Here is a 26,903-nt window from a genome sequence, read left to right as displayed (position 1 = left end):
GTGCGAGTCCAAACATTGTTCATACACTGGCTCCTTGTATATAGCTTGCACTAATGCTGGCAATGCTTCTGAGACATTGACCCATCACAAGACTGCCCAAATCAGCTTTCTTCCACCTAATCACAAAAGGGTTTGCATCCAGATCAAAAGAGGTCATTGTGCCCCCCTACTCATCACTCATCAGACCCATCATAGAGTACAACACCCCATTTGGGATGTACCTTACAAGACACCTGCAACAGCTGGAAAGACCACGGAAGTACCTCACCAAGAGGATCACTGGCCTCAAACAGATGCACTATACAGCTCGAATGAAGAAACTCTAGCTGTACTCGGTTGCATACCGTCTACTCAGAGGTGATCTCTGCCTGACATACAAGGCTATGTCCAACCCAGAATTGATGGACATGCTCCACCTAAAGAAAACCATATCCCCTCGAGCCACATGCTCTAGGGATCTAAACCTCACCACAAAAATAAATAGGACATGCTGGAGGGATAGATTCCTGTCCCAGAGACTTCCCATGCTTTGGAACAAGATTCCAATCTACATTAGGCAGAGCTCCTCACTAACATTCTTCAAGAGAAACCTTAACGAGTGCATGGGAAACAGAAAGTTTACCCTGGGGAGCACTTCAGTGGCTCTGCTGGACAGAGGCACAGGGAACTAATCTAAAGGGCGGCAAAAGCCAACACATTCTGGCTAGGCTTATAAATGCCTTCGGGCAGATAGCCTAGTACCTACCGTTGAACCTATGAACCTGTGAAACTTTGTCATATGCTTTCTTCAAGTCTAGGAATGCCCAGTTGGACTTTTTCCTCATCTCCAACTTCTCCACTGTCAGTCTCACTGCAAACATTGAGTAGGTTGTACTTCTTCCTGATCTGAATCCAAACTGCTCATGTCTCATTTTCTTTCTACTACTCTGAAAATTCATTTATTATTCTCCCCCTCTAGCATTTTCATGCAGTGTGACAGGAGTTTGATACTCTGTCCTCCCTACAATTGAGAATATTCCCTTTATTCTTGCACACTGGTAGTAGAATGCTTATTCTTGGGTCTATATCATAATGTTGAATGCTGACAAGTTCGAAGCACTAAACTTCGAACTTGAAAGTTCAAATTGTAAAAACGTCAAAATGTATAACGGAGATCGCCATAGAGTGCAGGAAGGGAAGATTTCTTTTTACTGCACTGTAGTGCAATCTCGGAGATGGTATATTTAAGTAGCAGGGGTGTGGGGGTACAGGGGGCTTGCCCCCCTGCATAGAGCATTTTTTTTTTGTTTTGGGTTTTGGCATTCAACATTTTTAGACTTCGAACTTTTAAGTTCGAAGTTTGAAGCTTCAAAATTGTCAGCTTTTGACAATGTGATATAGACCCCTTATTCTTCAGTCATCTAGGATACACCTTTCTTTCTATACCACAATGAGTACCCTCAGGAGCCATTTGTCTCCTAAGCCACCCATCATCTCGATCATATCTTCTTTGACTTCATCTGTACCTGCTGCTTTCCCTGACTTCATTATCCTTGCTGCTGTTCAAACATCTTCTAGAGTGGGCTGTTCTTCTGCTTTGGTTGAAGGCTGCGCATAGGACAGTACAGCTTCTGCAGGGATTTCTTCATTGAGAAACTACTGGAAGTACTCCTTTCATCTGCCTTTTTATGTTCTATGGACAGATAGGCAGATTGCTGCTCATCAGCCTGCCTGCATCATGTGGCATAACACTCCATCAATAAGCATGTGGTATGCAATCAGTAACTACACAGGTCACATTATGGACAGATGTGCACAACATCCAGGTTTAAATCTTGATGCCAGCTTCTGGCATTCCAATGCTTTGTCCTTATTCATCATAGTCACCTGCTCAATAATGCTGAATATCCATTGGAACCGTGGCTACTTACCCGAGTACATTTTCTGCAAGCACTGGAAGAGGACTTCTACAAGAGGACTCACAAGAGGAGCAGGGATATAATAGAGTACATATTTACCAATCTCAGAATGACTTTCTTTTTTTTTTGTTTGCTCAGATGACCTAATGACCCCGGTAGCAGTACCCAGCAATCAGTCAATTTGTCCCTCATCATGAGAGCTCTGACTGGTCCCATGGAATGGGCTTTCTAAGGCACTTCTATCCCAGATAACACTGGACCATGACACAGGGCAAGAGTCCTAACACCCATTCATTCCCCAGTAGAGCTCACAGTATTTGCTGTACAAAGTGGAGGTTGAGCCTATCTGTTACCTAGGGTGATGACCAATGATTATTCATTCTCTTGGTTGATCCCACCAGTCTAGTTTCTCATGAAAGATAAGGGTAGGGAAACGGGGAATGAGTTAGCCAGTGAGTCAAGTGGACCTGCCAGCTCATCTTGGAGCTACTCCCACCTTCTGCACCTCTGCTGAGCTCAACAATTGCTGTGGTCATTGGGGAGTCAGGTGGACCTGACAACTCATCTTAGAGCTCCTCCCTCCTTTGGCACCTCTGCCGCGCTCCACAATTGCTGCCTGTCTTTGGGGAATGCACACAATGGAGCTCTTCCCCTTGGCACCTCTGCTAAGCTCCACAATTACTGCCAGTCTTTGGGGAATGCACACATGCCACCACATATATATCATCTGTGAATTCAGCTGCATGTAGCAGCACTACTGAGAAGCGGATGGTCACCAAGTCCAAACTCATGGGTGTTGCACCCAGTGCTCTTGCTAGGTGCCACCCAAGTGGTAGATTAGAGCTGCATGTCTCCCTCACAATTGGTGAACCACCAATGGCCACTTACTCCCATCCTTCCTTATCAACATACGTTTAGAAAACCTGCAGGATTCTGATGAAACCCTGTAGTACACAGCAGCTAAGGCATGGAAGATATTTACCTCATGTCTCATACTGCACAACAGGGTCCACATCCGCCTTTTAAAATACCTCACAGAAGACAACCAGCAGTTCCCAGATGACAGGCAGAATGCTCACTGATATTCTGTGATGTTATGGTATGTGTTGACATGTACATAGATAGCTATTGGTAGAATGATGGCAGCAAATGGCCTGGAATAATGTTTAATAGTTCACTGCAGTGTTTGTTAGCATGTTATAGTATCTGTCATGTTGCAAATACATGGTATGTCTGGATATCATAATTTTTTGTAAGATGTGTGTGATTTTCAGTAAAGCGAAGCTGTATATTGTACAATATGTTGCAACATGTAGCACATAGGCAGGTGGTTTGTCAGGTATGGCCCACAGGAACGCATTCATTTATGCATGTGGCATACTGCATAAGTAGCAAGACATACTGATAGATATGTTATCCAGGGACATGCGAACATATGGAATCCACTGAGCGCAGGTATGGTCTTGGATTCAACTGTATATATTACTTCATATTTGTGTCTTGTGGACTGTGACCAGGAGGAGAGGGAAGTATTTTAGCAGATGGCACAGAAGGAGGCCCTTGGGGCAGTGGGAGTCGAGGTGTAGAGGGCTGTGAGGCCTACCTTTACACAGATGCAAGAACTTAGGTTGTAGGCAGATAAAACAGAAGGAGTTGTGGATAGAAGCTGGCACCTATTTTGGGACTTATATGTAGCTACTGTGGAGACAGCAATGATGTCTGTGAGGTGCAGAATGCCATAGGGAGCTGAGGCACAAAGTGGTAGGTGATCTTCAGTATCTACACAAGGAGCATAATGTTGTAGTGCACAGCATCCTGGGCTTCCAAGTAACATCTTCCTGAAACTCTTCTACTATGATGTTTGGGACATGAGGATGGCACTGACAAATCATCTCCAACCAGTGTCCACATGGTTGTGGTTCCTGTACTGTCCCAGGCACCCCTCCCAGCTGCTCATAGGTATTTTTGTTACATTTCCCTGCAGCACTGCCAGCATCTTAAACCTGTAGTAGCTGAAGGGCCATCGCAGATCACCCTACAATTGTCCCACAGAAAGCTGGACAAGAGAGATGTCTGATAGCATTTTTTATTTATTTTGATATTTCACTAATACACTATTTTAAGATTTTATATAGATATATATATATATATATATATATATATATATATATATATATATATATATATGTTTTTTTTTTTTTTTTACTTCTGACATTTGTAACTATGCTGCAGTTCAGTACACATTTGTTTAATGTTTTTGGTCATCTGCATTATTCTACATTTTCTTGTACTTGCCAATATATGTCTGCAGCCGCAGGTCACATTTAACATTATGTAATTTGTTTAATTACTGGCATCATTTTGATGGTTGTGTATGTATCAGATTTGGATTTGGGTTCATAGTACGTTACAGATGTTGGCAGTTTTCTCATAGTATGGGCTGTGGTCCCACATGCTATTTCATTTTGGTAGTTTTTGTTGCACAGACCAAAATTCCAATACATGTTAGCTGTCTGGGACTCAGCTTTATAGCTAGTCCCCCACTGGTCATTGATACTCCATATTTGTTAGGAACTTGCCTTGGTTCATGATTCACAAATATGTCAGCTTGTTGGCTTTTGATGTCCAGCATTGATTTTAAATCACATACTTCGGCAACCACATTCTGAACCTTCCTAACTTTACATGTGATGGATGTGTACTAATTGGTGAATCTAACTATGACTCAAGTTATAACTCAGTTACCTAGAAAAACATGTAAAGTATTCTTTATAATCCCAATATCCCTTTCTAAGTCTTCACAATATTAACAGGTTACTTAGCCTTATCAAAAGAACAAGGAAGTTCACAGTAGTTTTGAATTTTAAACGAACATTTGTTAATCTACAAGAAATGCATCTACCCCATTATTGCGAGGTATCATTTGATGGAATATTTCTCACACCCTTCAAGTATCAGTCAGTGTGCCTCTGATACACATATATCCCATGTGCCTCTGATACAAGCATACACCCTTCAAGTATGAAAAAAGGAGCTAGTCTTGTATAAAATTAATAGCCCCATTCTGTAATTTGTCAACACATTTTTGTAATAATGAGGGCCAGTTGGTACTAGCTTATATAAAATACTAGATCGGCCTACAAATCTTAGTGCATTTACTGGTGTCCTGTAAGAAAAAAAAAACTAAGCAATTACTTAATATCAGTAATGACCACGTGAAAGGAAAACTGCTTTTAGTGGAGTGTTTTAACTATGTTGTCTGCTAGTTAGGCTCTGTAGCCATAAACTCCAAAAATTCCTGCATCTGCCAATCTCCTTTGACTTCAGGAAGACCCACAACAACATGAATTCACAACAGTAAGATCATGTCAGACAATTCTAAATGGTTCTTTGGCTGGTTAACCAGGATTTGAAATCAGGAATAGGCTGTGGACACGAATTCCTTGGACTTCAGCAAGGCATCTGATGTGGTACCACACAAGGGGTTCATGAGCTAGTTAGAAAGATTTTGGAGTGATTCTTAAAACAACCATATGAGTAAAGCAGTGGCTAGCTAAAATTACATAGTCAGCCGAGTGAACAGGATCTGCTGCAATGAAAGGAAGATGGTGGGAGGTCTACTACACACTTCAGTACTGATGTTTTCTCGTGACTTTGCAGAACGACTTGAAGGAAAAGTTTGTCTTTTTGTTGTGGTACACAAATTACGCAACAGGGATGATGCAGAAGAAGAGAAAGGGAGAAAGAAGGAAAGAAAAATAAATAAATAAAGAAAGAATAGCAATAAATGGAAATAGTCTACAACATGATAGTTTATGTTCAGTGCAAAATAATGCATCCAGGAAGGACAGAAAACAGTAAAGCATTAAAGCACTATACATCACCTGAATGTACAATGACAGCAACAGTGCATGAGGAAAGAGGCCTAGTCTCATACCATATGGCCACAAGACAGGCAAGTAATAACACACAGCAGCAATGACTAATGCCTCATGGAACTCTGGGAAGAACAGAAAGTGCTATAATCAGATATTGCCACTCTTTATGAACAAATGGTGTGACGCTATTTGCGGTAGTACATGCACTTCTGGAGGCCTCATGTTTCAAAGGACAGACACATGTCAGAGGCATCTCAGTCAGCTGGGGGGCAGTAACATTTATAAAAGGCCTTGACCAGATGTCAATGAACCCAGATTATAATGCATTAGAGAGTGTAGGTTTGAACAATGAAATGAAAGTATGAAAGAACCTTTTAAGGATGAACTTCCAGGTTATCTACAGAGTCCACGTAGCTATGTTAAAAAAAGAGAAATGTATGAGAATAGGAGGGCGTAATCAGAAGACACAATGTGGACTACTCGGGAGAAACATGGGGAAGTTTTATTTCATAAAAATGTTAGTGGGTAATTGGAACCACTTTCCTGTAGAAGTTGCCCAGTCAGAAACAAGAATTCATGAGATAGTGTTACTACTGCAGGATCATCCATATTTATGTGTATATGGATGAGTACACACACACACACACACACACACACACACACACACACACACACACACACACACACACACACACACACACACGTATAGAGGTATGGACACAGGTACCAGTAGTATCCAGTATGCCTACAACAGACACTTCCCTATGCCAGTTTCTATCACAGTGTATGGAGATGTCTGCTGCAACCTACAAATAAGCTGTGTAATGCTGTCCAGAGATACAGACATAACCCAAGAACAACACATATTCATATAGTTAACATACGTTCATAGGTTCATAGGTAGGTACTAGGCTATCTGCCCGAAGGCATTTATAAGCCTAGCCAGAGTGTGTCGGCTTTCGCCGCCCCATTGATTAATTAACTGAGCCTCTGTCAAGCAGAGCCAATGAAGTGATCCCAGAGGTGTATTTTCTGTTACCCATCCACTCGTCAAGGTTTCTCTTGAAGAGTGTTAGTGAGGAGCTCTACCTAATGTAGTTAGGAATTTTGTTCCAAAGCATGGGGAGTCTCTGTGACAGGAATCTATCCCTCCAGCATGTTCTATTTATTGTTGTGGTGAGGTTTAGCTCACTAGAGCGCGTGGCTCACAGTGACTTGGATTTCTTTAGGTGGAGCATGTCCATCAATTCTGAGTTGGACATGGCTTTGTAAGTCAGGCAGAGATCACCTCTGAGTAAGCGATATGCCGCTGAGTACAGCCGGAGTTTTTTCAGTTGTTCTGCATAGGACATATGTTTGAGGCCACTAATCCTCTTGGTGAGGTGCTTTTGTGGTCTTTCCAGCTGTTGGAAGTGTCTTGTGAGGTACATCCCAAATGGGGCATTGTACTCTATGATGGGTCTGATGAGTGATGAGTAGAGGGGCACTATAACCTCTTTATTTCTAGATGCGATCCCTTTAGTAATTAGATGGGCCACATAGAAGGATTTCCTAACTACTTTGGCAATATGATTGTCAAAGGAAAGATTACTATCTACCTGGGTCCCCAGATCTCTTATTACCTCTTCTGTATTAAGGGGGCTGCTGCCTATATGGTAATTTGTGGGTGTTTTGTTTTTCCCAAACGGGATGACTATGCATTTTTTGGCATTTAGCTTGAGGCCATGACTTTGACACCAGGTGTCTGTCTCAGTAAGGCTTTTTTGAAGGATGTCCATGTCAGCCGGAGAGTCAATTATGGTTCCCAGTTTGCAGTCATCATTGAACTTGGTTAGCCATAGTCCTCCTGTGTTTGCCTGTACTTCTGAGAAGTATATGCCGAACAGTAGGGGTCCCAGGACCGAGCCTTGTGGGACACCACTTGTGACTGGTTTAGAGTCGGACCTGGAGCCCGCTATTCTTACCGTGTGAGTTCTGTCTGTAAGCCAGTTGGCAACCCATCTTGTGATACAGGGGTTTATGTTCAGGCTGGTCAGATTTTCTATAATACCCGAGTGAGGAATGGTGTTGAACACCTTGGCGAGATCAAGGTAGGCTGTGTGAACCACCTTTCCCTCATCTATGGCCTTGGTGACTGTCTCAAAGAAGTCAATCAGGTTTAGTAGGTATGATCTGCCCTTTACAAACCCAAACTGGGTCTGGTCAAGTGTTTGGAGTTTCCCAATGTCTTTGTTAATGAGTTCCATGATGATGCGCTCCATAGCCTTGCAGACCAGGCTAGTCAGGCTTATGGGGTGATAGTTACCAGGGTCAGTTGTGGCCCCTCCTTTGTGGAGTGGAATAACCATTGCTGTGCACCATTCTATGGGCACATAGCCTATGGAGAGGCTGAGGTTGAACGGTGTGTTTAGGTGGGGGGTTAGTTCGTTCTGTAGTTCGTGCAAGATGCAGCCATCTGGCCCCATTGATGCTGTGTTTTTGGCTTTTGAAAGGGCTGTTTTCACCTGTGCTTCTGTGCTTCTACACTTTTCCGGTATTGTTGTGGGCCCTTTTGAAGGTGAGAGGGAGGTGAAGTTAGCACTGAATCTATCTGTCAGGATGTTGGCAATATCAGTAGGTTCAATATATTTTGTGCTATTTTGCACTAGCTCAGAGCATATCCATGAACTGCCACTTAGATTCTTGACATAGCTAAAGAAGGCTTTGTGGTTATCTTTTGAATCCTTGGCTATTTTTCTCTCGAAGTTAGCCTTGGATGATTTTATGAGGGACCTTAGTTTTTTACTGATACTGATCAGGGATGTCTTTCCTTCTTGGGATTTGCTTTTTTTCTGAACTAGTTTCCTCCTTTTGTTTTATAACCTGTTTATGGCAGGGGTCCACCAGACTGGTTTCCTTCTCTTAGGGGAGTGAGTCTTGATTTTGCTAGGGATGGCATGATCTATGCATCCTTTTAGGTGCTCATAGAGTGCAATTGTAAAGGATTCTGCATCTTGGGCAGTGTTATCCTTTAGCGTGGGGGCTGTGAAACTTACCACCTCTGCCTTAAGTAAGGTGAAGTTTGCTTTAGAAAAGTTTTTCACTGTGGTTTCCTTGGTTGAGGGTGGTGGTGGGGTGTGGACATCCAGAGTGATTAGTTTTTGGTCTGATCTAACCAGTGTCGGGTTGCCCTCCGGTGCAGAACACCTGTCGCCATGTTGGTGATGACCAGGTTCAGTATGTTGTGGCCTCTGGTAGGGGAGCTTACCAGCTGATTCAGGGCATTTGAGTTGATAAACTCCAGGAAGCGCTGAGCCTGGGAGTTTGTACTCAAGTAGTTTTCTCAGTTAATGATAGGGTAATTGAAATCACCCAATACCAAGGTGTTCGGTAGAACCTTCATGTTTTCCAGTGTCTCCAGAAAGGCAGAGTGGTGGTCCTGGGTCATGGAGGGTGATCTGTAGCAGGCCACAATTTGCATTGCCGATTTGCCTGATGTTAGCTGCACATGGATGATCTCAGAGGTATCATGCTGCGCCACTAACCTGGAGGTGTGGGTATCCTTGATGAATATGGATACACCCCCTCCTTTTGTGTTTCAGTCTGTGTTCTGTGGCCAAAATGTGTGGTATGAGTTGTAGCTCGGTAGTGCTGTGGTGCTCTCTGGAGCCTTGAACCAGGTTTCAGTTTATTTTGTTATCTTTTTTGCATTTCACACCTGTCTTTATAGATTTACCACCTTTTTATTATTATGGCTTTCATTTTATTTTATCTGTACAGTGTTTAGAATGTATGCATTCCAATAATTTAAATAAATAAATAAATAAATAAATAAATAAATCATCTTTGATGTAGGAACACCCAGAACCTCTTTAATACTATGGTTGGTAGGCATGGTATATCACACACCTGATTTCATATGCAAGCTCTGCCAATTTATGAATTTCCATTGGAATGGAGAAGCAACTTTATTTACTTTTTTGGGGGGGGAACAGGAGTAGGGGTGTATTTATACATACCATGAAGGCTTTCATATTTCATTTTCATTCAAGCATGAAAAGCTTCTCTTTATGCCTTATGCCTCTTCTTGCATGACAGGTTTGTGACAGCTTCTTACCCTGACTGGCTTCTGAACTTGTATCTTTAAAACATCTTGTGTTTGTCCCACATGCAGTGGAGTAGGTTAGGTCACCCACAGAACCATTTTCTACCTCATCCTCCACATATATTCTCAATTGAAAATGTTTCATTGCATTGTACAGGAAACAATCTAGTTCAGTGATATTAGCAGCTTCCTCCAAGGCTATTCATTTTTGCATTATAAAGAAATTAATAGAGTTGTCTAGCATGGTCTTCATCTCTGCTACTTGGATCAAGTGCCCCATAGGCCTCTACACATTTGTTATTTATTTCCTTTAATTTTATCAGTATGCTAAAAGAGTGGAGTCAAACTAGCCAATCTGCCCTTTTCTGTCTCCTTCCTGATCTACTTTTGTTAACTGGAATAAAATTACCTGCAAGCAATCTGTCAAAATACCATTCACAGAGTTTGATTCTCTGAGTTGCTCAGTCACCAAACATCACTTCTTGCAGAAATATAACCATCCCAAGGTGCTGCATTCTTACAGCAGGTTGTATTTAGCTGGGGAATGCATCAGTCCTCTCAGCATGAGATGATTTGATTATGTCTGTCTGAAGTTTTTGACTAAAGCATAGTTCGCCTAAACAAGTCCAGTAGATCAAGTTTCTCTTTTTTTCAAACACCTTTATTGAATTATCACTCGTGACAGGCAAATTTACATTCATATAAAAGTAATGACACTATAATTAACATAAACATTTTACTTCACATACAGTATATTGCTATATATAATATAACCTAAGCAACATTACATAAATTATTCAATTCCTGCCTATTTTAAATAAGGAAACATCTTTATTAAACCGTCACTTACGACATAGACAATCATACATTTACACAAATCAGATCAAGTTTCTGTATGATCTTCTGAAATGGGTCCCTTGTCTTTGTGTGAGTGGGTCAGTATCATTGTTTATGGCATAGGTTTCTACAAGTATTCTTATTAAGCCCCAAACAGATGTTTCTTTGTTATTTACAAGGGCTTGTCTTGTGAATGGATTACGGCTTAATTTAAAATATATTTGTGGTCTCATGTTTCTTTATGGAATTCTGTACTTTACATCTGCGCTTTCTTCCATTCATATAAGTTGTTGGATGGTTTTATGATTTTTTTGCAAGGCTGATTTTTACATTAAAATTACTGAATGGGAGTACATTACCAAAATCATTTTGATCATATGAAACACTTTTTAAGAACTTTTTCCTCTTTTTTTTTTACATTCTTGGAACTTCATTTGGTGTGTGACTTAAAACTAAACCTGAGCCTTTAGTATTCAGCTTATGGGTACAGGCAGATGAAGTTGTGAGTAGGACTCAGACAGCCCTGGTTTGGCTAGTAGCCTGAGTTCTGGAAGAGCCAAATGGGGAGAGGGAGGAATGAAAGCTCTACCTGTTCACCTGTCACTGCAGTAGGGTGACGGTTATATGCTCGGAAGTAGGGAAAGAGATTGAGGTCTAGCTGGATAGTGGGGGCCACCATAAAACATTTGCTGTTAGGAAGATCAAGGCAGAAGTATCACTACGGTGTAGGCAAGGACCTCCCCTCACATACCTGTTCATCCCCACAAGAACATTTTGAGCATGCAAAGGAAATGGCCAGTTAATCACAAAATCCCTCATCCTAACCAATAATATGATGGTCCCAGCTCTCCTCTCCTCTTTTCTTCCTGTTATGGTGGTGATTCATGCCCCTGTGGAGCCCACAAATTTCCTTTGCATGAAGGGCCATCCAGTATGTCATACAGGTGTATTGCAAAGGATCTCATGAGGATCTGAGATGGTTAGAACTAACAGCTGGAACAGTAACAACTGGGATATAAAACCTGAGCAAAAACAAAACATCTGAATCTATAAATTACAAACGTTTTGAAGGGAAACATAATGAATTTTTGATTGTGGTGATACTTTGGTAGGTTGTTTGTTCTTCTATCACTTCAGCATCCTAAAATGCAGTTTTAAGTATACAAAACTTCATGTCCATTTAGAATAGGTAACTAGGTTTCTAATTTACAAAGCGAGTTTCCAGCTGCTGTGTTTGTATAGACTGAATTATGTGACTTAAAATAATTGAAAGATTCAAGCCTGATACCCATAGCAATTATTGATCCCAGTCAGAGAACCATGCTATTAATCTGGGTTTTAAAAGTAGCGCAAAGATGCACTGAAACAGAAGCAGATTTATATAACATAGGCTAAATAAAGTTTGATACTGCTTGTATGAATAGAATGTGTCTTCCGGTGTTAATGCAGATTTAGTTCTGCAGATTATTCAGTTTATCAGTTAGAAACCTACAGATTAATTCCATGATGCAGCTGTGTTTGTATTTCATGATTACTCAATTAAAGTTTTGCATTGTTTTTTTGTAATCTAGGTTCTGTTTGTCATGTTACATTGGAAGTTAACCACCACAAGTTCCTTTTAAATGTTGGCATTTCTTATTTATTCATTTTTCTCTGCTTATTTGCTAATATAATAGGTCATAATAGGTCAAAGCTGCAGTGTATACAACATGTTTTAATTTTGCTTTTATTGCACTGGTCATGTCTGTGGTCGTTAAGAGCTGATTCAGTTGTGTTTCTTTTCCCTTTTTAATTGCAGACTTCAGACATCTGGTTTTGAATTTAATTGACACACAGCATGTCTTCCTCTATTGATGTGAGTAATTATTTGTCTTTAGTTGGGTGACTTTATCTCAATATGTTTTATGGTTTGTTTCTCCAACATATTATGATGTAGTAAGAATTTTTTTATCTGAATGCAATATCTTTAATTCAATGTGTATTCCATACTGTAAAAAAACTGCAAGAAAAACCCAGCCAAGCTAAAGCTTTCACTGTGTGTACCTTAAACCTCCTATAGTGGAGGCCCATGTGGTATATGCAAATGAACCGTAAGGACATCAAGTGTTTCAGCTACACGATTTCTGAATGTCCATGACTTTTTAAGTTTTTATAGTTAGATTCAGGCTAATAAAGCCAAACCCTACTAGCTGTGGGCATGCATGTTTCAGCCTTTTTATTGAACTCATCAAAACAGCATAAGTGGATAATTTGGCTATACTTCAGAAATACAGGGCCTTTAAACCCAGATGATGCCCATAAACATTAAGGTGCCTGCAAAATATCCAAACTAACATCCAAACCAAAAGATACAAAGGTCACACAGACAAATCATTCAATAAAAAACTGCAAGAAAAACTCAGCCAAGCTAGAGCTTTCACTGTGTGATACCTTAAACCTCATGTAATGGAGGCCCCCCTCTATGACCAAGGAAACCCATAGCATGTATTTAAGCTTATTGTTAACATTCATCAGCCAGTCCAATACCATATTCATGGGCAGCTTTAATTACCCCATATTAACTGGTAATCATGTACAACACCAAATGTGCTGGTACAGAGATTCATGGATTTTGTAAACACAAACTCCTTGGACCAGATTGTCAGCACGCTGACAAAGGGTGCAAACATATTGGATCTGGTCCTCACTAGTATGGGAGAGTACTGCACACCCCCTAGTGTAAAGTCAGACCTTTGAAGTAAAAATGAAACCCGTAACCCCAGCTAACCCTGGAATGTTCAGAAACTACTCTAAGGATAACATCTTACTATTAAGTGATAACCTGGCAAAATTTCAAGCCCCCATAAACCCTAAAAATAATGCTTCCTATCTAGAACTGTTCACAGAAACCATATACAAAGGCATGTTAATAGCTGCATAGAGGCCGCTGTCCCCATCAGGAACAAGTGCAGAACTAATTCAAAGAAACAAACCACCCTGGTGGAATCACAACATCAATAGGCTGTATAACAGAAGGAAGAAAATCATGGCAAAAATTAGGAGGTGCAGCAACCAGCAAGATTAAAGCCCTCTCATCAAACCAAACAAACAACTCAGAGGACAAATAAAGTGTACCATAGCCAGATTTGAGGTAAGTTTGGCCTCCCAGGCCAAGGACAATGACAAAGCATTCTTTAGCTTTGTCAGCAGCCTCAAAGGCATTACACAATAGTGTGCAGAGCTCATTGTAAATGGAGCCACCTATACTGATCCAGAGGATAGAGCAAACCTACTGTCAGACAAATTCAGCTCTAACTTTACCTCTGTTCTCTCCCTCAGCCTACCCTCACGAAGTACCATCAAATATAACTCTCCCACTGTCATTAGGGAACAGGTCCTCAGTGCTCTATGTAAGGCCAAGAACACTGCATCGATGGGCCAAGACAATATCCTAGGGTACCTTTTAAATAGCATGAAACATGACCTATCAGGACCTCTGGAATTGCTATTTAATTTAAACCTCAAAACAGGCTTTGTGCCTCATGAATGGAGAATGCTATAGTCATCTGCCTGCACAGCGATGGGCCATCTACAGACCCTGAAAATTACAGAGCCATAGGTCTCACTTGACTCATATAAAAGGTCAAGGAAAGAATTACCATGGAAATGATAAATAATGACATGGGAAACCTCCAAACACTGGTCCCAACCCAATTTGGTTTTGTCATGGGCAGGTCATGCCTACTCAACCTGGTGGACTTCTTTGAGAAGGTCACCAAAGCACTGGATGAGGACAAAATAGTAAATACTACCTACCTTGACCTGTCCAAGGCATTTCACACAGTACCCCTCTCTGGCATTATTGACAAACTCAGGAGGTTAGATATAAACCCTTACATCACGCAGTGGATAGTCAGCTGGCTCACAGACAGGACCCAGGAAGTTAGACGTGGGGAAGCCACCTCTACAAAAAGGTCATTCACAAGTGGAGTCCCTCAGGGATCTGTCCTGGGACTGCTTCTTTTTGGCATTTACTTCTCTGAAGTCAAGGCCAATGTCAGGGCCTCTGGTGACTAAATTTGCAGATGATTTTAAATTAGGAATAGTCATAGAATCCCCCACTGACACTAATGTTCTCCAGGAAGGGCTGATACAGACAAGGACTAAAACTAAATACCAAGAAATTCATAATAGTATTTTTTGGAAGTCATCCACCCCTGGTACCTATCAAATTGACAACACACCTATCAAATTGACAACACACCTCTAAGAGTTGACCCAGTAGTCAGGGACTTGGGGACACACATAGACAGTAATCTAGTGAGGAAAATCATTCTATATTGTGCAACTTATAAACAAAGATGTGTCATTTAGGTCCAGTGGCGGCTGATGACTTCAAATCAAAGGGGGGCTGCAGGAGACAGCTGAATGGGTGGGGTCAATGGGAAGGGGTGAGGCCAACTAGAAAAGGGAGGAGCTATGCTCAAAACCACAAAAACTAAATACACTGCCCTGAGTGCCAAACCGTCATTATGAGAGTCCAATCAAGACAAAATGAAGTGTAGAAGAAAAAAAATATTTCAATGCATTGGCTGTATGACAGCTTACTTAATATCTAGATGGAAACAAAAAGGTTGTGAGGCATGAAAAAATAAATTACTTTTTAAATACATTAATAGAATGCCAGTCAAAATCAAGTATAAGAAAATCAAGCAGCACTCAACTTAAACCACTTCTTGCACTGCAGTTCTAATTATAATTTATATTCAGCTTTATTAAAGTACCAAGTAACATGCTGAAAGTAGAAATCTCTGATGCCCCCACTTGTAAAAATGTTTCTTATTCAAAAAAAGACCTGCTGCCTGACAACTATCTACTTGTTTCATGGGGAAAACATGATCAAAGTAAAAAATGAAAAGCAAACAAGAAATAAGCTCAAGATACATTGCTTAAAAGGATTACTGTACAGGTTATGGACCACACAATTGGCATTCTGTTTAGTTTACGGGTAAAGCCTGCAGAGATGACTGGAAGTCTCCAAGTGTAATGAGCTTAAAATAATGTAATCCTGTCCTTTATTACAAATACTGTCATATGCATTTCAATACCCAAGGCTTATACATTATCTAGTTAAGTATTCTCTACATGGCAACAACAGAAAGGCTTTCAATGTTGGCAGTTCTTTAACAGTATGCTTATTAAAGCTTACTTGCATCTTACGATCTCAGCCAAGCTTACCTGATGGTCATTAAAGTATTGCTACTTAAACACAGAGCAACAGGCACTTTGAGTAATAAGCATAAATCAACAGTACAAAAAATATGACAGAAACCAGACCATTCTGCAAAAATCAAGGACAGATGAAAAGCCACTCTAGTACTTGTGTCTACCTTGGATGGGGGGATACTCTGCACATTTACATTGCATAATTACTCCTTGCCTTGCTTCGACACATTCAGAGTGACTACATGGGGGAGTGGGGTGCAACAAGTATGTCACAATTTGAAATGTCTCTGGCTGACTGTGATGGCCCTGACACATTTGTCATACCTCTCAACCTCAGAGCAAGAAATCTGGACAAAGCCATACAAAGAAGTGGGACAAAGGCCCAAAAATAAGGACAATTTTTAAATATTGCTCTTATAAATTTAGAAAGATAATAGAATAGGTCTTGCATTAGTATGAATTTTCTGAATGGTATGAAATCTGAAACTCAAATGTCTGTCATTATTTTCTAACTTCAGTCTTTAATGATTTGTCACTAATTTTCCAAAAAAACACAATTTTATGAAAAATGGACCAAAATGTGATGTAAAAATATAAAATAGCCACACAATACAGCTGGGAACCTGTCAAAGAAGGGACACTTTAATATTAGTACTGCTTACTTGAGCAGCCGACAAAATAAAATAATCTACATGCATTTCTGAAATAAAAGTAATCTATAACTCTGATTATTACAGTTATTTCTTAATTGTAAACCCTCCATGTTTTCTTCCAAAATTGTTATTTTACGGAGGGATTATTAGGGGAAAGAGCAACATTTTGAGCCAAAATCAGGGACAGTTGAGAGGTTTGGCTATGTATGCCTAATTCTATAAAGCAATTTATTTGCATGTACCTCTCAACCTGTTAATGTAATAAATCTGGACAAGGCCAAATATATTGAGGGAACATATAAACAGTACTAAAAATTGCTCTTGTATAAACTGAGACAGTTGATAGAACAACAGGTCTTACTTTAGCATGCATTTTTCTGAAGGTTATGAAGTCTGAAACTCAGTGTGTCATTATTTAGTGACTTAATTCCAAAACGATTTGCCAGAAAACCACAAATTTTATGAGGAACAAACCAAAAATAAAAAGCAAAAATCTATTCATTCTTTGAAAATCTGGGCAGTTGGGAGGTATAGTTCAGCTGAGGCTGTCTTTAAGTTTGCCGCCCTTCCCCCTCACAAAATCATGGTCGAATGGAGCCTCCCCCTGCAGCCATTCCAATGATCCATTACTTGGATATTTCACTCCATTTACCATAAACACTAATGTGCATACTGATTTACGTCTGATTATTTGGGCTTTATTTGAAAGTTTTATTTTGCATTTTACAGCACAAACACTAAGACATCTGCTAAACAAACTTAGCATTAAAACTTCTCTACCCTTGAAACTCACATTCATTGAAACAGCATTGAAACCCACATTCAAAGAAAATACATTTTACTAGTGGCAGATAAAGATTAATTCTGGGCTGTTTTCAAATCATAAGCCCCTTGCATATGAAACATACATGTGCTCTTTGATACACCTTCCTATTGTTATGAACATCTTTCCAGTAAACTATGAAACATAACACATGCACCAATAATGACAAAACTGCCCAATTCAGAACATCTTTTCAGTAAACAATGAAACAAAATGCATGCACCCATAATGACAAAACTGCCTAGTTCAGAACATTTCCATCATAAAAGTCTAGTCAAACTTCTACAGTCCACCATTATCAGTAAATATGCACAATTCTACAGTCCACCATTATCAGTAAATATGCACAATCTCTGAAGAAGTAAAAAAGTCATCTAAATAATTCCACATTAAATAAATCTGTAACTAATGAAGAGGTTGCTGCTAGCAAACACTTTTATATTTCATGGTTTCATCGAAAAATAGAGTGTCTGATGCCTCTGAGGAATAAATTGCCTATATTACATTAAAAATGATAAGCTAGTATTATTGCAATAGGAAATGGATGGCAAACTGATAACAGGCTCATAGTTAGTATCTTAACTTTCTCAGTACGGCAGCATTCACCTCTTGGGGGAGTAAAACCAACAATCTTCTGCATCAAAAGCAAATATACAACCTGTTGTGCTATTAACAATGCAAGCTGACTTAGCATAAGCAGCACTAAACTTCTCTTCCCCTGCAGCTCTCAGCTCCTTGTAAAATCTACTCAATACTCAACTGCATCTCAACTTCGCAGCACAAGAAATCTGGAAAAAGCCAAATTTATTGGGGGAGGGTCAAAAGCCCAAAAAACAGGGACACATTAAACATTGCTTGTATAATCTTGGAAAGTTGCTAGAATAAAATGCTGTGTTACCACCATACATTTTACTGCCAAGGTCCCTGTGCAAAACAGTCAGAGCAACATACTACTATGCCAAATCAGCTGCTTTGTGAAAGAAAAATGCTGTGTTACCACCATATATTTTACTACCAATGTCCCTGTGCAAAACAGTCAGAGCAACATTCCACTATGCCAAATCAGCTGCTTTGAGAGAGCAGAAGACTGAAACTTAAATGTCTATCATTTAATGAATTCAGTTCTCACCATAGCTGTCAACCTCTTAGCACAAAACACCTGGACAAACCCAGTAATGAGGGAATACAGCCCTCAAACATATTCAGTGAATTCAGTTCTTGCCATAGCTGTCAACCTTAGCACAAAAAACCTGGACAAAGCCAATAATGGGGTAATACAATCCCAAAAATAAGGACAAATTTCAAATATTCATCTTATAAACTTAGGTTGCGTTACTATGTATTTTCTGAAGAATATGAAGTCTGAAATTCAAATGCCTGTCAATTTTACTTCTGACGGAACAAAAACAATTTTCAGCAGAGGCCCAGGGAGAAATACTGCAAACACATGACTTTGTAAAATGGCAGGACACCAGAACAAATCCACACAAACACAGGGATGAGACGCAGACTCCACACAGAAGGCACCCTAGCCAAGAATCAAACCAGAAAACCTATAGCTGTGAGGCAACAATGCTACCACTGCACCATCAAATATGTAAGGAATTAAACATTCAGAAACCTGAAGTCTGAAATTCAAATGCCTGTCAATTTTATTTAACATTTGTTAATCAGGATAGTCTGACTTGGATCAAAAAAACAATTTTCAGCAGAGGCCCAGGAAGAAATAATGCAGACATGTCTTTGTAACATGGGAGGACACAAAAGCAAACCCAGGGAGAAGATGCAGACCCCACACAGAAGGCACCCCAGCCAAGAATCAAACCTGAGAACCTGCAGCTGTGAGGCAACAATACTAACACTGCACCAGCAAATATCAACCATTGCAATATTTAGAAACCACAGATATTATGATGAACAGATCAGATCAAATATGAGGCAAAAATCTGCAATTTGTTTACAAATGATGGTGGGTAGGGAATTCAGGTCTTTAACACCTGCATACAAGATACAGGGTTCAAGCCTGAGGTATTCCCTACCACACCACCATGAGTTTGTTCTAGCCACCAGTATACAGCAACTGGGGAATTCACACACACACACACACACACACACACACACACACACACACACACACACACACACACACACACACACACACACACACACACACACACACACACACACACACACACACACACACACACACACACACACACACACACCACCCCTTGAGTGATCATCCATTGCTGTCTTACCTGGAGCGATGTAGATCCCATCCCTTTGTGCCATAAATCCATAGCTGCAAACCCCCACCCATTGGAGCACATCCACATAAATCCATAGCTGCAAAGCTCCACCCATTGAAGCACATCCACCACGCGAGATCTTCTCCAGACTGCCGATGTTGCAGTCCGATGAGTTTCCTGCAACAGTCTATGCAGTTACAACTGCATAGACTTCTGGGATCTCTGCTCTTATATGCTTCCCAGTCCGAACTGCTGCTGAAACAGTCTGTGCATGCTCCAGACTGTCTCAGCAGCAGTCCGGACTAGTGCGCATGCGTGAAAGTCCGTGAATTTTTAATTTTTTTTTAATCTTTTATTTTCTTTAATTTTACAGCTGGGGGGCTGCAGTCCAGCAGTCCAATAGCACGGGCCACCCCTGTCTAGGTCCAAGGAGGTTATTGTTCCATTGTATTCAGCATTCATCAGGCTATCATTGAATACAATGACCCTTTGGTGTGTACCTAACCAGACATATCCAACAAAAGGAACCTCCACAGAGGTTCTTCACTAAAAGAATACACGGATTAAGTAACACGTTCTGTACAGACTGGCTCAAAGCTCTGTTCCTGTATTCTGTCTTGTACAGGCTGTTGAGAGGAGATCTATGCCTGGCATATAAGGCATTGTCAGACACCACTCTAATGGACCTCATGCATATCTGCAAAACAAACAGCACCAGAATTACTCATTTTAAAGACTTAAACTTTGCCTGTGATATAAATAAGACCTGCTGGAGAGACAAGTATGTATCCCAGAGACTACCCCTTCTTTGGAACAGGCTCCCCATCTATGTGAAACAGTGTTTCTCCCTAAGTCAATTCAGGTGCAACTTGGATAGTTGGACGGAGAACAGGAGATTCATCCCTGGTTTGGCACCTGTGTCTCTAATGGAGACAGGCAGCCTATAAATGGTTCATTTCCCAGGCCCCCTGCTTGTAAATGTTTCATTTCCCAACCCCTGCTTGCAGTTAACAAAGGTACCAGAACTTATCAGAGATTTGGGATATTTGGCTAGCCTTAAAAAGGCTGTTATGATTGTTAGCCTAGAACATACCTATGAATCTATGAAGCTATATGCAAATGACCCATGTAGACATCAAGTGTTACAGCTACATGGCTCCTGAATGTCTATAACTGTTTCACTTTTTAAGTCTTTATGGCTGCATTTAGGCCAGAAAAGCCAAACCCCACTAGCCATGCAACTGAAACAACTGATGTCCTTAAGGGTTATTTGCATATATCCCAGGAGCCGCCATTACAGGAGGTTTAAGGTATCACACAGTGACAACTGCAGCTTGGATGTTTTTTCTTGCAGTTTGTTCTACTAGGTAACTTTTCACTAGTTTCTACCCTACTTTTGCTTAATATATTTTAGCATGTTGTAATCACAGGAATTCTACCAACATGTTGAAACATTTTCCTTAACTTTTCTCTGTTCATCTACCTTCTTTTCCTCACTAATTAGGTCTGCAAGCTGCTGTTTAAAGAAGAGCAAGCATACTAGCCTTCCAGTTTAACTTTACTTTACTTCAGCCATGTTCCTGCTGTGTCAAATGGATGGACAGGGCAAATAAACTCTTTTTCCATTCGTCAGTAATGGACTTATTTGTCTACATGTCGTATTTCAGAAAGGCACACTACAATTTCCACCAGTTAGTTGTCTCTTTTTTCTGGAGACAATGGAAGTAATTCAGGTTCTTTGGGTATTAATATTATTTTTTGTTAGCCTTTACAATTACAGTAGGCACAAGGGCCTGGTTTTACGTGTGTTCCAAGAGCCATTGTGTGCCAGCAATAAAGAAGATGAAGGAAATGCCTTAGCAAGACATGTTTTAGAGCATGGCGCTACACATACGCTTTTGGTTTTAGTTATAGAATTCACCCCCCGTACCCACAGGTTAGGTCATTTTAAGAATTACACAGAGCAAAAGGAAATTAAATGGATTATTAGGATGCAGGCTGATAAAGGCTTTGGCCTTAATGATAAAATAGTACTCAAACCATTTTTAGCTGACAGACCAATGAAGCATTACTTTTATAATAATTATATTTTATATGCATTTTAAAGTTTGTATGATTTCTCATAGTGTATGTGTCTTGAAATATTTTATATTTTTGTCTTTTTACTTAAAAGCTTTATAAATATTGTTTTTAATACGTTTTTAACAAATATCTTTAACATATCTTTAATGCATATATATTTTTTATATAACATATATATATATATATATATATATATATATATATATATATATATAAATGAAATATATTCTTTATGTATTTCACTATGATGATATATCAATAGCATAATAGCTGCTATACAATTCAATGTAGAGACACCTAAACAGATATATCTTTGTGTTCAATTAACCAATTATTTAATTTAATTGAATAATCAATTTATTGGTTCCAAGTAATCTGAGTTGATTATCACTACTACTACTATAAATATGTTGAGACATTTTATATATGTATTAAAGTCTGAAGAAGCGTCCGTTGGGGCATGAAAGCGTTTACTTCAATAAATTCTGTTATTTTCGTGATACCTGCTCTAGTTGTGGTGCTCTCATTCATTTTTGCTTTTATTGTGTTCCAAGAGCACTCTGTACTTAAAGGAAAACTCCACTCTCTCGTACAGTTTAACTCAATCGTTAGGTTTCTTTTCTCCCAGTATGGTTCCAGCATTCCAGAAAACTGCTTGTACTTTTTAAAACTTTTATTTCCTTCCATTGGAGTCAAAGGAAGGGAAAGCCCACCTACTTTTGTTTTAACTCAGCTTCTCACATACTTTGCACAGAAATTTGTCTCCACCTGCATGACATATCATAGACACAGTTAAATCTGTAGTTTACCCTGTCAGGTACTGCTGTCAGTCTTAGATGTGCAATTACTCCTGCTAATGTCAGGAACACAGCAGCTGATATAAAAAAGACAGAAAGCTGTGGAACTGTTTTCCACTGTTTTTATTGCAGAGAGGAGAAGAACTTAACACTCCCCTTTCACAGCAAAACAAAGCAATTAGATCAGTCAGGGGTTTAAAGGCAATTGTCAACTCTTTTGACAAATTTTCATAAGCAGCAACACAGTATTGAAATGTTAAGCTTTAAATATTATTTATAATAGTTTATATGTTAAGATAACTTAAATGTAGTATCAAAGATTTCTGTGGCATTTAGAGAAAAGTCAGAAAATATTTTTTTCTTGTAAAACATCAAGGCATTTACCATTTTCAACCCCCACACACACACACACACACACACACAGGCCAGAACTGCAGAAAGAGAGTTAGGTGGCAACCCTATCAACTAGGTGCACTGATATTTTCATAAAAAGGTCTTTTATGCTTTTTTGCGACATCATTCCAGAGGGGTACATATCTGGCGCATGCAGATCCATTGTAAGAGATTCCCACTGACTTTGAGTCAGTCCTTACATTGTTAGAGTGCAACCATAATATACAGCTGAATTACTTTAACATCCATTTACTATGTGCCCTTGCATTAATAACACTAAGAAAAGGAAATCAGCTGTGTTTAAATGCATACACACACACACACACACACACACACACACACACACACACACACACACACACATATACACACACACACAGACATACACACACTCATATGCTTTTGTACACATGTACTTTGCACACATACACATATACAGAAATGGGTCCCCTTCAAAACATCTAAAACCCATAATGTCTAATTTCATAACATTGGGACCAGAATATCTAAAACCCAAAACATCTAAAACCCATAACATCGAATTTCATAACATCTAACAGTACAAATCACATGAAAATAAGATCCCCTCCACATATAACGGCATATAATGACACCAAACTACCAAACACACTTTTTACTATGTTTCTGCAGGGGGACTTGATACAATTGTTGTTTGTCTTTCAGCTTTTTCCCGGTAAGGGGTCGCCACAGAGGAACTCTGGTCCTCTAATGATTGGCAGTAGATTTTTATGAAACGCCGAGGTGCCAGCTCGACGCCCAACCTTCAACGAAGGCACGCCCATTTATGCACGCATGTCTTTTGAATGCTACCCACCCATGGGGAGGACATGCAGACTCCACACAGAAGGCACTCCCAAGCCACACCGAGAATCGAACGGGAGAACCTCTTGCTGTGAGGTAACAACGCTACCACCATACCACCGCGGTGTGAGGTTAGGAAATTAACTTTTTCCCACTGTGGTGCAATCTTGGAGGTAATATATTTAATTTATGGGGTGTGGGGGGTGCAGGGAGGCTTGCCCCCCTGCAGAAACGTAGTAAGAAGTGTGTTTGGTAGTGTGGTGTCATTATATGTGGAGGGGATGTTATTTTCTTGTGATTTGTACTTAGATGTTATGAAATTCGATGTTATGGGTTTTAGATGTTTTGGGTTTTAGATGTTCTGGTCTCTGTTATGAAATTAGATGTTATGGGTTTTAGATGTTTCAAAGTAGACACACACAAACACATAGACACACATACTAAGATATATATATATATATATATATATATATATATATATATATATATATATATAGATTGTGTGTGTGTATGTGCAACGTGTGCATACAATGAATTATTTATAATATAGTTAAGCATTATTAATGTATACATTCTAGTAAATGTTGCTCAATGATTTACTTGGTCACTGTCACACACTGGCTATGTGTTGCACATGCAATCTTGGTCAGTGTTTTTATGTTAGTATTTTTTTCTTTGTATTGATAAGTGCATGTAATAATTGTTATTATCTTTGCCAATGTAGCCTACGTTGTGGCTGAAAAAGGTCCTGGGACCAGTTATCTTTTCTGGCTACCAAAGTATTAATAAATATGAAATAGAAAAAAGGAGGAGGAACATGACAGAAATAGTTGAGGAACTAGTAAAGCACATTTTAAGTCTGAATCATTCATGAGAGAGAAAAATCCTCCCACTGAAGGCATTGGGAAGTAGCAGACAGACTAAGTTTAGAGTCCTACTGCTTCTCATTTGTAAATGTACAGCAAGATCATTTACTGCAGTGAGACTTTTCACACCTCAGCATGAGAGTGTGGGGGAGGGTTTGTCAAATCTATTAGGACTACAAAAGACTCCTTTTACAAAAAACTGTTTTTATCTACTTTCTTCTGCTGCAAGTAGCAAACAGCTATTTACAGCATAGAACAAGCTCTGACAGACACATAAATGAGGCTTGGTCAGGTAAACATAGAAGCAGCTCTGTTACAGAAGGTGTGTTTAGCTGACCACAGTCCTAGCATTCAGTCTTAATGGCATGATAAAACAGCACCACTTCCTTATGTCTAGCATGAGTCATATAAAGAGGATTTGAAATGTATTCTGGGAAGAAGGAATGAAAGCAAGACAACAAGATCACGTTACCAAGGCAGGCCCCATCATCTGCCATTTTGAGAGAAACACATTAAAATTGTAAAAGAAGTACTTGGAGTGATTCTGAGGCATTAAAATATCTCAAAAACAAAGATACAATGAAAAAAAATGTTTTTGAGTTCTAAGGTGAAGTTGCTCAAAGTTAATAGTTTACAAGTAAAGACTGAGGAAATAAAACCAGTACTACAGGATGATGAAGCACATTAGTAGTTGGCAGCCTTACCCTTTGCAATAAACTGTTAGAAAAAGCAGTGCCTCCAAGTACTTTTATACTGACCATTTATGCTTTGACGAACAATAACTTAAAAAAGTGCTAAAAATATCAGAAACAAAATGGACCTGTTTGGAGTATGGGCTGCCATTGAAAAACTAAATATGCTTGCTATAGCAGAAATGTAGTTAAATCCCACCTGCATACTCAGTATCTTTCAAATGGACAGCTGCCACACAATTAGATGTAGCAAACCTAGAGGACACAGATGATGCATCTTACTGCCTGACAAATATATCCTAGAGATCATCTAGCTCTGGTTAGGAGATAGTAAAATGCTCTGCGTAATTTGTTTGTCAGTGACCCACTGATATACTTCTGGGAGGGTTCTACTTGAATTTTTTGGAAGATACTGGAGGTACTGGTGCAGTGCTTCATCATCTTATGACAGATTATGATCTAATTCAACTTGTTTAATCAACTGCCAGGCACACTATCTACTAGGACCAATTCAGTGATGGACTGCATTCTGAATAACATACCTGATATGTTTCTAGATATCTACGCCCTTTTAATATGATTGATGGTCGTGTCCCATTGTTGCAAGACTGTGCATAAAAATAATAAAGCTGAAAGACCTCTGTATCACTGGCATGTCCATCTGATTAGAACAAATTTTATAAACCATAAAAAAGTGCTTGTCATCAGGCTCCATGGCACAGAGGGATGGAGTCCTGACTGCATCCCAGGAGATTAGGGTTTGATAGGTAGTGCTGGCACTGGAGGAGCCAGCCAGGGAGGGGAAGGAATTGGGCCAGAGGGGTTTCTGCACACTGGCTGTGCACTAGGCTGCATGATTTTCTTGCTGTAAACTGGGGACACCACCATTTATGCCACATGGGGGAAGGGCAGAGCTGTTTGGAGGGAATTCCCCTTGTGGAAGACAGGGGATACCCCATTATCTGTCTCTCCAAAATTCCTCACTGGGTGTATGCAGGTTCAGGAAAGGAGAAAACAAGAAAGAATCCTGAAACCACCCATGATGGTTCTTTAAATGATGGCTCCTCCTGAATGACCCTCACCTTAGTCAGAGGTAATGAATGGGCAGATTTGCTGAGGAAGAACTGATGACTGACAGGCAGAAGGGGCAAACAGTGAAAAAAAAAACAAGCAAAAAATGAAGGTGTTTGGTTTAGATAAGCATGTTAACTTAATGAATTATTACATTGCAAGTGTTCTGCACCTCCTCGGATAGGATGAAAGGGATGGAGCAGCTGATCCTTCTGGGTGAGAACAGGCACATTCTTCTCTCTTGCTGGATATGTAAACATAGACATCCCAGGTACCTTCTATTTTTTCTTCATAAACACCTTCAGCATCAGCAAGCCGAATATCTCTTTTGTGTTCTCTTCTGATAACATGGTGATTTTGGCATCTGACAACTTATCATCCCACATTACCTCAACACACTCTTACTATTTCAAGACAGTTTGTGGCTAGTTCACCTCCATGAGACTATCTTTCAACACCGAAAAGACAGAGGCTATGTACCTGAGCACAGCAAAGCACCTTTCATATATTTCTCTTACATGGTGAGGGATCATGCATATAGAACCTAATTTCA

General features: G+C 39.8%; 1 long non-coding RNA gene across 1 annotated transcript in view; it reads left to right on the top strand.

Moving 5' to 3' along the window:
* LOC122797306 overlaps window positions 1-26,903 on the top strand; it is a 248,889-nt gene that overhangs the window by 176,619 nt on the left and 45,367 nt on the right. Inside the window, exon 4 of the long non-coding RNA XR_006364063.1 lies at window positions 12,496-12,552. This is a non-coding gene — a long non-coding RNA (uncharacterized LOC122797306). The remainder of the gene's footprint in view (window positions 1-12,495; window positions 12,553-26,903) is intronic.

This window comes from Protopterus annectens, chromosome 3.part0, assembly GCF_019279795.1.
Source record: "Protopterus annectens isolate FY-2018-M chromosome 3.part0, PAN1.0, whole genome shotgun sequence".
In the NCBI taxonomy this organism is placed as follows: Eukaryota; Metazoa; Chordata; order Ceratodontiformes; family Protopteridae; genus Protopterus; species Protopterus annectens.
This window is presented reverse-complemented; position numbering and strand designations above follow the sequence as displayed.